Source organism: Schistocerca americana, chromosome 8, assembly GCF_021461395.2.
Source record: "Schistocerca americana isolate TAMUIC-IGC-003095 chromosome 8, iqSchAmer2.1, whole genome shotgun sequence".
Taxonomy (NCBI): domain Eukaryota; kingdom Metazoa; phylum Arthropoda; class Insecta; order Orthoptera; family Acrididae; genus Schistocerca; species Schistocerca americana.
The window spans coordinates 190753520-190766882 of NC_060126.1; the positions used below are offsets into that span (position 1 = coordinate 190753520).

The 13363-nt window shown below is 36.4% G+C and overlaps 1 protein-coding gene across 1 annotated transcript in view; it reads left to right on the top strand.

Moving 5' to 3' along the window:
* The window catches only part of LOC124544794 (ankyrin repeat domain-containing protein 50-like), a 371911-nt gene extending 360979 nt beyond the window's left edge, over positions 1 to 10932 (top strand). The window contains exons 25-26 of the mRNA XM_047123476.1: positions 3187 to 4559; positions 9981 to 10932. The gene's annotated coding sequence lies outside the window, so the exon portion shown is untranslated. The remainder of the gene's footprint in view (positions 1 to 3186; positions 4560 to 9980) is intronic.
* The last annotated feature ends 2431 nt before the right edge of the window (positions 10933 to 13363 follow it).

The window sequence follows — 13363 nt, forward strand, 5'->3', positions numbered from 1 at the left end:
GAATACACTCAGCATCGCTTGCTTCAGAAAATTTTCCAATCTTAGGACGCCATATGACGTACCCATCCTACAAGAACACCTCATTCACCTCTTACACTCAGTTCTTTAAAATACCCAAGTTATTTTGTGAACACCAGAGATCCAAAAATATCCAGTCTTTACAAATTTGATCTTCTACCCTACCACATGTGAGCTGGAGTCACATCAACAGCTGTAGAAGAACTTGTGTTCATGAGATAAGCTGCAGTCAAAACAGCAAAACCCCACATTTTGTTTCCAATTTTTGAATCAAACAATATGGCACTTACTTTATTTGTGATATTAAGGTTTATTCTTTCTTCCTTACCATAGAGTTGAGGAAATTATTTAATAATGTAGTCAATCATTATACCTTTCTTTTCACACCTTTCTTTGAAGTCAGTGCTTCTGTACTCTCCTCCTCTGTCACATTTTATTTTTTATGTCTTCAGATTGAAATGAGCTTAACTCTCATTTACATCTTTTCTGATGTGGTCTTCCATTTCATCTTTTGTGTGGAGAAGATAAACTTTTAAGAAATGTGTATAATGGACACGTTAAAAAATATCCTTCATTGAGATATGTTGTTGGGTTTACCTTACCACATTCATCAGTGTGAATAATCTCAAGAGATCTTGCTTGTTTCTCTGCAATGCACAGTGTTGAATTATTTTATTACTTGCTTTGCCGTGACACACATTTACAAGGCATGTCCTCTTCCAACACAATTTTGTCTACACCTTTTAACAGTTCTGATATTTTCTTCAGGTAATTGAAATTCAGGCGTCATAGTTTTTTTGTGCTGCTGAATGGTTTTCTTCTTTTGTATCATTGGTGGTTATTTTTATGGTCACTTCTTATGTCAGTATGTGCAGTCCATTTTCTGATTTGTTGCCCTCCAAAATAACCTCTCCATCTTTCACAATCTTCATCTTTTCCTTGTCAAATATTGCCACTCCCCCTTTTTCGGAAATGGCATTTGTTGGCAGCAAAATTTTTGACAATTCATGGAGATGGGACACATTTTTAAACAACAGCTGTCGTGATACAAACTCACCAGCAAGATTAAAACACATGAACTTTCTATTTGCAATCTTAATTTTAGTATCTTTGCAGCTCTTGACATTTGATATAATTTTCCTTTTCTGTGACATGTTCTCATTACTTCCACTGTCAACAACAAACTTTGTATCTATTTTATGAGTCTTACTCTCTTCTTTTACTGTCACAAATACTTCTAAAAGAAAAAATGTCTTTGATGATTTCTTCATCTTCTCACGTTCCCCTTTTTAGTAACATTTTTCAGTTGAATGATTTCTGTTTTTTTTTTTTTTTTATTACTTAGATAGGGGTAGTTTGTTTGTTGCCCAACACTCTCCCAGATGATATTTTCCACATGTAGAACACTGTATTTTGTTCATGTCACCACAATGCTTCTTTTTACAGTTGCTTGCATGGTGACCTGAACTTCCACATCCAAAGCACTTCGCAGATTTATCGTTTTTCTTATTTTGACCATTCTTCTTGTATTCTGTGGCTGTGAATGGAAAACATATTTCTTCTTTATTTTTATTCATTTTATCTTTTTCTTCTTCTTGAAATCTTTATTTCAGGTTTCCCAATGCTTACTCCTCCTTACTAATGAGTCCCAAGCACTTCCAAAAGTTTGTATTTGTCAGGCAGTTTTGAGATCAGTGCTATTTCGTCAATATGCTGTGCCAGGCAGTAAGACATGAATGCTATGGTTTGCACTTTATCAATATTGGACATTGTATCAAGAGTTCTGTTGTATTCAAAGTTATAGAACTCTCCGTGTACAGTATTGAGTCTTCTGTTGGTCTGTAGTCTTCTGATATATTTGTAACATTTCCTTAAACATTTCACAGGTTAGAATGTGGGATTTAACATTGATATCTATGGTTCTCAAAATGTAATAATTTGCAAGTGTGTCTTTTTTTTTTTTTGCTTTTTCATGTTTCTTTATATTATCTGTAGCATATCAACCAAGGCCTTTTGCCATGAACATAGCAATTATTTCCAGGTCCCATAATGGAAAACTTGCAGCATCTTGTAATTTTCATATATAAGACCTTTGTACCAACTATTCAAAAATGAAAATTACATGCTACCACAATAAAACAACAAATTTTTGCAATTTATTTTAAAGAAATTGCTTACAGACATATTTACACCAATGATGAATGATAGTTAAATATATTTGACAACAAAAGCATATGCAGGTTAATTAACAAATTTCCGTAAAATAATTATAAACTTCCTTATATCAAAGACCTTTGCAACAACTGCTCGAAAGTAACGTGCTTCTAAAATAATATAAAACAGCTCGGATTTATTTTATGAGCATAACATGGAATCATAGGAACAACGACATAATGGCATAATTTACTACTAAAAACTCATCCATAAAGTAAATTATAATGTGCCTAGTATATCTACAGATATGACTTGTTCCTATATCAAAATCACAAGTGTAACTAATGTCTCTGTTCCTACATCAAAATCACAAGTGTAACTGTCTCTGATGTATAATGCTTTGGTTTTAGATACTTGGAAATGGCCTAAGGCCAAAATTATACAATTATACATGAAATAAAGAGAATGGCAGCTGAAGGCATCATGAAATCTTTCAAAAAATTATCCTTTAATGTTGCTGAAAATGCATTCTCCTTCATAATTCACCTGTAAAGTGTTCTGTAATGTCCTATCCTTTTCACAATGATTTAGCTGATATAAAAGAGCCTTTTTGTATGGCACAGCTGTGTTATTATCTCTGCGCTGAGTAATATTACTTTACTTTTCCTGAATTTCCTCAGTTGCTTGTTTCTTTGATTTAAGGATAGTATTCCCCACAGATGTCCATAGAGTATCAAGCAATGAAGAATGCAGTGTTTGCTTTTTTGAGGTAGATTCTGTGATGGATTTCATAGCAAATCAACTTGGCTTTTCCATAGATTCGGAGAATATTATATATTGATACTCAGGTGTAAAATAATATTTCCAGATACAAAATTAATTGAACATTGGTATACACTGAGAACTCTGAACAAGTGTTAGTAGTTTCCCATCTATTTAAATTTTACTTTAATAATGATGCTGTGATGTCTTATGTAGTATGCAATTATTAATGACTTTTTCAATCTTTTGCAGATGATTGGTGATCCCAGCTTTCTGTGAAAGAAGAGGATATATAAAATACATAATATGTGACCTCTTGTCAATACAACTGCCATATTCTTTGTAGACAGGGAAGTGTTTATCTAGAGTGTGAATGTAAATAACAGCAAACTTTTGTTTTGTATTTTTATCAAGAGTAATTTAAACTGGTCTATGTTTAAGTAAAATCAAATCTGTTGTGAGCTCTCTTTAAGAGTGTTTCTTATTTGTACAGCACAATAGTCATTATTTTCTAGATGTCGTTTTGCAAGCGTAGTTTTTAAGCTGTGTTTAGAAGACTTAAAACTGGGTTTAGTGTGAAATAAGCTTTGCCACATGAACTTCAGTATGTAAGGAGCAATCTGAGAGTAAGAAACTTGCAGATCTTGGTGTTGACTGGGCATTTTTTTTTAGAAGTAAATGGGTATGAATACTCATTGGTCTAATATATAACACAGTCTCATAGGTTCCTAAGTGTCTGAGCTGATGGTCAGTTAATATTTACCCCACTCTTCATTTTTCATTGGACCACTGACATCAGTTGAATATGTATATAATCTCAGTGATCCAAGTGCAGTTTCATAATTGAAATCAGGAGAATGATTTCCTAAATTAGCTTGTAGTTTGCCAGTGTAAATAGACATCTAATAATGACAGTAATTTTGTGTTTCATGTTATTTATTGTACAAATAATGTTTTAAATGCCTTTTATGTCTGCGTATTTGATGTTGGTCCTTCTTTGCTAATTTTCATTTTCCTGGAATTGTGATAAATGTTTTCAGCTCTTATTTGGTGTTAGTAGATGTTACACCTAATCCAGATACCATGTGATAAAGTTTAGTATACATGTATAGAATTTAAAAGACAAATATCTGTTAAGAATTAGAACTGTTATTTACTTTAAATTTTCAGAGACGATTAAAGGAGTTGTGTAAAAAAACTATATATAGACTATTGTTAGCACAGTGTATAATTGATAGTGTTGCATATATTTGAGAAAGCCAAATGTAATTGAAAAACATAAATGTTAAGCACATCTTATTTATTTGTGGTTGAATATACAATTGATCTCATTCTTTTATAGAAATACATGTTCTTTATATCAAGGAACACTGCTGACATTGTGATTAAAAAGTGCTGAAGTGCCATTTAAGAAGCTATAAAATACATGTATTCTTCTCAAGCATTGCTAGAATCTGAGGAACCATCTAAAGCTCCAGTAATTAATGTCAAATGGAAGTCAGTAAAAGAAATTTTGTATAAAGAGATGACTCACTGTGGAGAAAACGTTCAGAAAAATTGGACAGCTTCTTGCACAATTTTCGCAGCTTGAGATGCTGTTGGAAGCTAGAGCCCAACTAAGCTTTGTAAGTATAAAGTTATATTTTACTGAATTATATGTAGGCTTAAAGGAACATCTACTTTTGGGCAGACTTAATATTTTTTATTTCCTGTTTAATGGGTTAGAAATTTATCTTTCATTGATATCAGTGTTGATTACAGTTGATGGTAATTACACTAGAACACACATGTGCACAGTGATCAGTTAGTAAGCAAAGTTCCACATTGTTAGTCATAGTCCGCAGCTCGTGGTCGCACGGTAGCGTTCTCGCTTCCCGCGCCCGGGTTCCCGGGTTCGATTCCCGGCGGGGTCAGGGATTTTCTCTGCCTCGTGATGACTGGGTGTTGTGTGATATCCTTAGGTTAGTTACGTTTAAGTAGTTCTAAGTTCTAGGGGACTGATGACCATAGATATTAAGTCCCATAGTGCTCAGAGCCATTTGAACCATTTTTTGTTAGTCATATCTAGAAAGGGATATCTAAATATTAGGTTGTTTGCAGTTTTGTGAAATCATTTCAAATGAGTGCCAGTGTGATGCTTTCAAGACCATTGGAAGTTCATTATCTAATCCTTGCCTAGCTAAGTTACCAGTGACACATGCGCAGTATCCTCACTATTTTGGTAAACTCAAATTTATGTGATATGCCATTGTTTATACTTTAGGAGTGGAGGAGAATACTCACTGAAAAGCAAAAGCATTGAGTCGTGGACAGGCTCACACAAAAAAGAAAGAAAACTTGTTAGCTTTGGGAATAATCCTTTCTTGAGCTAGAGTACAGATACATACAGAAAACACATGTGCACATACCCTCATCCACACATGTCTGTGCATCTACATGGCGCCATGCTGGACACACAATGCCAGCATTCATTATATTTTTTTCATAACTAGCAGATGCATTCTCAGTGCTGTAACGGTGAAATAGTATGCATCTGTTAATATGTGATAGGCCATGTGAAAGTGTTTTGGAGTGCTATCTAGGTGCCTTTTGCAGTGTGTCTTATTCACGTACTCTGTTAAGTAGTGAGTCCTTATTGGGCTGATAAAATAAATGGTGGGCTTAATATACAAGATCAGTAATCATCAAGTGAGAGTTCTGCATCACTCTTATAATGATAATCTTTAACATTTTTATGTCAATTAAAAAGTCATGGAATTGGTAAAAAAGCTTGCTTTCAGTATTCCTCCTCTTCCTCATCCACACACTCTAGGCAGCTGGTCAAAACACTTGGGGAACTGTTTATCAAAAATGTCTTCAGTTGCTTCATTCACAGTGTGTATGCCCCAGGACAACCAAGAAAAATGCAGGAACTTTTTCATCCAGGAGAAAACCTGGATTATTATTATTATTATTATTATTATGATTCCAGAAATTTTTCACTGTTTGTTTTCTGTTAAATTTTTGTAATTTTTACTGTTAAGAACTGATATTCTAATAAAGAATTTTACTGTATCTCGCTACTGCAGAATAATGCTGCAGCAATAAAACATAAACGAGAGGAAAAACCAAAATAAAACTTAAGTTGCAAAAGGAAATGTGCCATTTACAACAACAAAACACAGTGAACACACAAGTGTCTACCAACAGCAAACTGTGTCAAAGGCTTCAGGATGAAGACTATGTAACATAACAACAAACAGCTTCCCGTGAGTGTGAAGTCACAACTGTTTACAGTAGATTCATTTGAGCAGTTTCCAGGGCTCATGTGCGTATGCAGTTGAGTCGCGTATGAGCAGTAGCTTTTCCTGCTTCTGGCTACCTCAAAAAATTTTGTGGCGCACCGAAGCTGCCAGATTCACACATGTGCAGAGCAGTGTGAGTTGGAGTAGGGATGGGGGGTAGTTTCCTTGTGACCTGTCTCTGTCTAGTGATTTTGTTGTTTCTTCTTCATTTATAGCTCTCACATCAAATGAAAACAAAATGAACTGTGGCCAGGAGCTGTGAAGTGAATTAAAATACATTCACATAATTACAGAAAGCTAAAATGTGTATTGGTTTTGGTTTTCTGATTTTATTCTATTTCCACATTTTCAGCAATCAAACATTAATCGTCCTGCAGAACATTGAAGTTATTTTTGTCAGTTTGATAAAGAAATTTGGCTTTCATTAATCTTTTCACAGAGGCAGTCAATTTATTTGAAACAAAGCCACACTATTGGCTACTTTCAGCTGTTCACGTAATTTCAAGTGCACATTTTAATCTTCTGCACATATGGCATTATGCCATAATAAAGAACCTAATATGAGGTAATACAGTATTGATACACCGAGAAAATTTGCGTGCCGAAAAGCTTAATATCAGGTTGGGGCCTACTTCAGCCAGAATCTGAACATACAAATGTGCACTTTAATCTGAATTATGCGTTTTAGTATGATTTATGAAATTCCAATGCTCTTGCAGTGTCCTCTGATGTTGTTAAGTGTTTCTCTGTGGATATGTATAACATATGGGCTTCCTGCCTCATCGTAGCTCTGCATGTGTGATAACACCTGTTTTCTGGTGCTCTCTGGCAACTGCTGAATAAACTTATTTCTAACAGGTCATGAGAAAATATTGTGAAGGGTGGCTTGGAAAGCCTTACTTCCAAAGTAAATTTTCTTTTACGCATGATGAATTATGTTACGTGTGAGATGGGCAATGAATTTCTTATATCACAGAGCATTTGACTCTCATTTAAAACTTGACACTTTGAGGACCAGCCACTTAGAAGAATTTTGTGCCCAGAAGACTGGACATTTATGACATTATTTAAAATTTTACTGGAACATTGGTGTGATGTATCTTAACGTGTAACACATGCAAAGAAATACCAGTAGTATATGTGCAAGCTTGTCTCTTCTTATAGCTACTCTGTGTATATTAATTTAAACCTTAACATTTTCTATTTGTGTGCTTGTGCTACTTAACGGTTGACTACATCACATGTCCTATGCTCTGAATATCTGCTGTCATCTGGCGGTGAGATCACGTGACATGAACTATGATTGGCTCACAAAAGCATATCACAATATCGATTTCAATGCTTCAGAAACTAAGGTGCTGTGTTTGGTGGAATTCAAATTTATACTTTCATAATACAAAAATATGCAGTGTACATGTTGCTGCACATCAAAGATCCTTCCAAAAATGTGTTGTTCTTTTTTTTCTCTTAAGTTTCCTTTTCTAAAGTGGCAGGAAGAAGTTACACACCAATGTACAAAACCTTAACCATTCAAAGGATTTGTATGCCTCACAGTTCTGAGGGAAAGTATCCTCTCACTTAACACAGAAAAAGTGCATTTTTAACTGGGAATCCAAGAAAAATCCAAGCATTTTTTTCCTTGTCAGTGTATACACCTTGGTCATTGTATTTACTCTCTCTTCCTCAGAGTTCATGAAGCAGTCTTTCTTCAGTGTAGAACAATGATGGAAATTCCAGAATGGAACAATACATAAAATAAGGGTAAGGCAACCACTCACCTATAATGGACTGATAAGTGGAGCCTAGAAACATGTAACAGAAAATTCATACCAGGTTTTAAGCTCTTACTCTGTTTTCTAGCAAAAGTACACACATTGACATGCATAACCACCCAGACACACACTCCCACAGCTGTGATGAGAAGTGTACTTCCCAGCCATGTGAACAAGTAGAATTCAGAAGTGGAACTCTACTTGGAGAGGATATTTCTAGTAATTTAACAAAAAGAGTGAAAATAGGATTGGGGTTTAATGTTGTGCCAATGGGTAGACATTAAAGATACGGCACATGCAGGGAATGGACAAGGCATAGGGAGAAAAATTGGTCATGGCCTTTTCAGAGGGATCAGTGCAGTATTCTGTTTAGGGGAACCCAAATCTCATTAACCGGACAGGAATTCTGGTTCCCATTCTCTCAAATGCGAATTCAAAGCATTGACCATTGTATCAATGTCCACTGGAGACACCTTGTACAATCTTATGGACTTTCACATGTGTTGAGATGCAGTGTCAGTCATTTGTCATCTGCTTTGCTCCAATGATTTGTGAAAGACACGTACTGGTCTTGTAGCCAGGCAGCCAAAGTGCAGGGTTGACTTAAATGAGACACAGACTCTTGTAATTTCTTTTTCCATATCCTTTTTTCTGTAAGTTTCTGTCAACAACAACATACATTAGTAAATGTTTCCATGTTGTTTATTATGTGACTTTTTAAAATCCAAAACACATATGTTGCCTAAGCTGCATGCAAAATGCAAATAAAATAATCTACGCTTGAAGTGGCAGCAGGAGAACGCACATATAAAGCTATTGCAATCTGCTAGCTTCCAGAGCCAGTGGCTCCTCCTTGTGGCAGAAGCGTTGAAGTGGAAGGAAGAATTATGAAGGGAAAGAGTTGGTGAGGTGTAGGAAATGGGGAGAGTTCAGAAAAGTCACCCTGAACCCCGGGTCAGAGGAGACTTACTGGATGGGACGAGAAGGAAAGCTGTATACACTGCTCTCCACCATCTGAATGCCTTCTCTGTTTTGGGTGACAAATAGAGAACCTTAGAATTTTCATCAAATTTTGTGTTGAACTGACTAAATCTCTAATATAGAGACCTTGGATATCATCTATGAGATCTGCTAGAGTTCAGATGATTTTAGGGCAGTTTAAGCAGTACAAGTAACTCCAGAATGCAGCCTGAAGTTCCTTGTGGCTGCCCACTTCCAGAGGATGTATGAAAGATGGAAAACATGCTTGCCATGATGTACTGCTGCAGGAAGCTTTGTATTGTGAAGAATATTAATTCACAACACTTGCACTACAATAAAATGACTTCAGTCTTAAGACTTTTTGGAAAAGACCTTTGCTCGGGTGTGTGAACTAATTTCATGTTCAGAGGGGTAGAAAGCCCTAGTAGCTAATGTTGTTCAGTTGTTTCAATTGTCGGTAGAACTGTGTAATGAAGTGGGCACAATTTTCTGGCTTCTCAGTGGGTATGTGAGCCATGTGATGTTGAGGCAGAGGATATTTATTTCTGGACAAGATGGAGGATGTAGTGTTCATCTGTTAATGGGACTACAGATGAGGCTTCAGGGGATGGTCATCTTTCATCTGATTTTAGCATCCTTACTGGTGTCACATTTTAATTTTTTTTGTATTGTATACTTTGCTTCCTTCCGTATTGCAGCCATAATTTTGGTTACTATTATCTTTCTGTATGATTGCATAATCCTATATTTTGTGTGTCCTTTCCTAATTCTCACCAATATGTCTCTCTTCACATTCTCAACTTTTGAAAAAGATGTGAAACTCAGAAAACTTAAACAGTTATCTACTTTCACCAGAGCACTCATTTCATTGTTTGGAGGATTGTGATATGAAGACCAATTCTTTTTCATGATTTTAATTTGCTGATTTAAACTGGAAATCACAATATTTTTACTTTTACTGTCACTGGTGGCCAAATTTATTAACTCAAGACAACTTTGTTTGTTTTAGACCCTGTGGATCTAAATTGCTTGGGCTGCGAAAATGGTGATAGAAATCTTACTGTGCTGGAAGAATGCATGGACTATTAGATCCATTGATTTATTGATGGAAGTACGCTCTTGTACTGTTGGAGACTGATGTATTTTGACACTGAAATTGTCCAGTATCATTGAATTTTCATTTGCCAAATACTTTCACTATGAAGAGATGTAAATAGCCATAATATAAAGTATATTCCACATCGGTGATTTTTTTATAAGAATTAAACCTTATACCTGATTACATTGTGTTACACCTACAGTTGAATGTGTATGAAATAATTGTACATTATTTATTGTAATTTTCTCTTGCCAAAATTTGATATTTCTTAAAGCCCTTTTCCATAAGGCATTAAAAGAAAGGAGCTTCAAACCGATGTAAAATTAACCTGGTTATTTCAGAAAAAAACATTTGTATTTTCATGTGTAAAATAACAACATAAATACAAGACTATCAAAATAGAAGGCAATAATAATTTTTTGTAATGTTTTGAAGTTTAACATTGGTATGACAGTAAATAATGAAGATTAACAAAAATTACATTCCTGGAACATCGGTCTAAGAATGTATCAAGAATTGACTATTACATGTAGAAAAGAAAATTACTTTTAAAATATGAATGTATTTTCAATGAAGGTTGAATGTTTTGTGAGATGCTTAGGGGCCTACATACATAATTACTGTATTCTTGTCATTAATATGAGCTGCCAGCAAATGTATTACTACTACTATTATTATTACTGATATTAGTTGGAAAAATCTTTTTTCCTGAAGTTGTTTATTTTTGTTACTGAATTTTGATCTGTTTCTTTTGAATTTCTGCTAATTTAAGTCATGAGGAAATATAACAATTTTGTAATTTATGTACTCTGTGGAACAATGCTTTGAGAAGATAAGAAAGAAACTACCTTGTGTTGTAAAAGTCATGGCTGAAACATAAAAACTTCATACAGAGATTGGTATTTATTACTTTCTTTATTATTATCAAAATTGTGACTTTTCATGCTTTTCCGACAGTCCTGTTGCAAATACGCTTCTCGGGTTTGCCGTCGGATCATATTGTGTAACTCGCACAATATTTCATTGATGCAACTGCTTGACATCATTAGGTGGTGGTAGCTGCTGCTGTCACTGCTTCAGGGCGTGATTGATGACAATCACGTGGTGGCGTCAGAATGTATCATGTTGGGAGCAGGCAATATGCATATGCGGGAAGACACTTGTAGTTTGAGGAAAGCGGCGCTCCTGCTGCCCCCTACTCGGAGTTGAAGATAGGCCATCCGTGCGTGCGCTATGGGCAACGACTGTGCTGCTGGACGCTCCTGCAGTAAAAGTTTGAACTAAACCTCAGTTGCGCATTGCATCACTTGATGAATCGGAAGTTCTTGTTTTCCCTGTTGTATTTAATGGCAGCCAGTTCTGGATTCCAGGTGAGTGCTTAGTTGAAAACCTGCATCCCTGTTGATAAGATTGTCCACTTTACAGATATGTATGGCCTCCATAACAACACAGTCCGAGAAAGATGACACTGGGAATAAAATTTCCATCTGTTCATAAAGTATGGGATGTCCCGTGTCCAGGCAATGCTCTGCTACCGCTGATTTATCAGGTTGCCCCAGGCATGTATGACGATGATGTTTGACACAACGTTCTTACACGGTTCGGCATGCCTGTCCAATATAAGATTTTCCACATTGGCATGGGAGTTTACACACACCACATTTCCTAAGGCCAAGGTCATCTTTGACTGAGCACAAGAAATTCCTCAATTTTGCTGTTGGCTGAAAAACACACTTGATAATGTGCTTTTTGAGGATACTTTCTATTTTTGAAGACATGCCACCAAAATAGGGCAAGAGCGCAGTTGTAGTGGGTGCCTCTGCATCTTCATTTACATCCCTGCTTCGAGTCTGCTTAGAACAGAATGCATGTTGTATCTGCCTGTCGGAATAGCCATTCTGTTGCAGTACCGTTCTCAGGTGTTGTAGCTCACCAGGTAGACTGTCGGCATCTGAGACTATATGTGCTCTATGCACCAAACAGCGTAGGACACTACTGCATTGCACAGGATGATGGCAATTTGTGGCCTGCAAATGTAGCTCCGTATGAGTTGATTTATGATAGACGCTGTGGCCCGGTATACCGTCAGCTTTTCTTCTGACTAAGACATCCAGGAATGCTAAGATGCCATCCTTTTCTACAAAGATTTTGAACTGTATATTGGGATGGAGTGTGTTCAGATGCTGGAGAAAAACAGGTAATATCTCTATTCCATGGGGCCACACCACAAATGTATTGTTTACATACTGCGAGAAACACGAAGGTTTGAGACTTGCTGACTACAGTGCTTTTTCCTCAAAGTCTTCCATAAAAGAGTTGGCCACCATGAGAGACAGAGGACTTCCCATGATGACACTGTCCACTTGTTCAAAATAGTTGTCACTGAATATGAAATATGTTGAGGTAAGCACATGTTTAAATAATGCCACAATGTCTCTCTCAAATTGGGTGCTGATAAGCAGAGGACTCATAGGATGCCTGAAGACACTTAGGCTACAAGTGTTGGATATTTTGGTTAGTTTTGATGTTATATCTTCATTTACAAAATTACCTCTGTAGGAATCATTAGAGCTTATCAGCAGCCAGTTTGAGAGAGACATTGTGGCATTATTTGAACATGTGCTTACCTCAGTTTACTACTTATTCAATGACCAGTATTTTGAACAAGTGGACGGTATCGCCATGGGAAGTCCTCTGTCTCTCATGGTGGCCAACTCTTTTATGGAAGATTTTGAGGTCGGCAAGTCTCAAACCTTATTATGTCTGGCAGTGTGTAGACGATACATTTGTGGTGTGGCCCCACAGAATAGAGGCATTACCTGTGTTTCTCCGGCATCAGAACTCACTCCGTCCCAATATACAGTTTAAAATCTTAGTGGAAAAGGATGGCACCTTACCATTCCTGGACATCTTAGAAGAAAAACTGATGGTATACTGGGACAAAGCGTCCATCTCACAAATCAACTCATGCAGAGCTATATTTGCAGGCCACAAATTGCCATCATCCTGTGCAATGTGGTAGTGTCCTACGCTGTTTGGTGCATAGAGCACATATAGTCTCAGATGCTGACAGTCTACCTGGTGAGCTACAACACCTGAGAACGGTACTGCAACAGAATGGCTATACATGAAGTAGGCATATTCAGGATTTTGTCATGCAACATTTGTTTTTAAATTGGTAATTTCGTCAGCACTAACACGAAGTTACATTCTACAGCACAGTCTCTGGTATTATGCTACTCATTGACAGTCAGATGTGGCACAGAAGAACATCTGTTTACCAACAGCTGTAA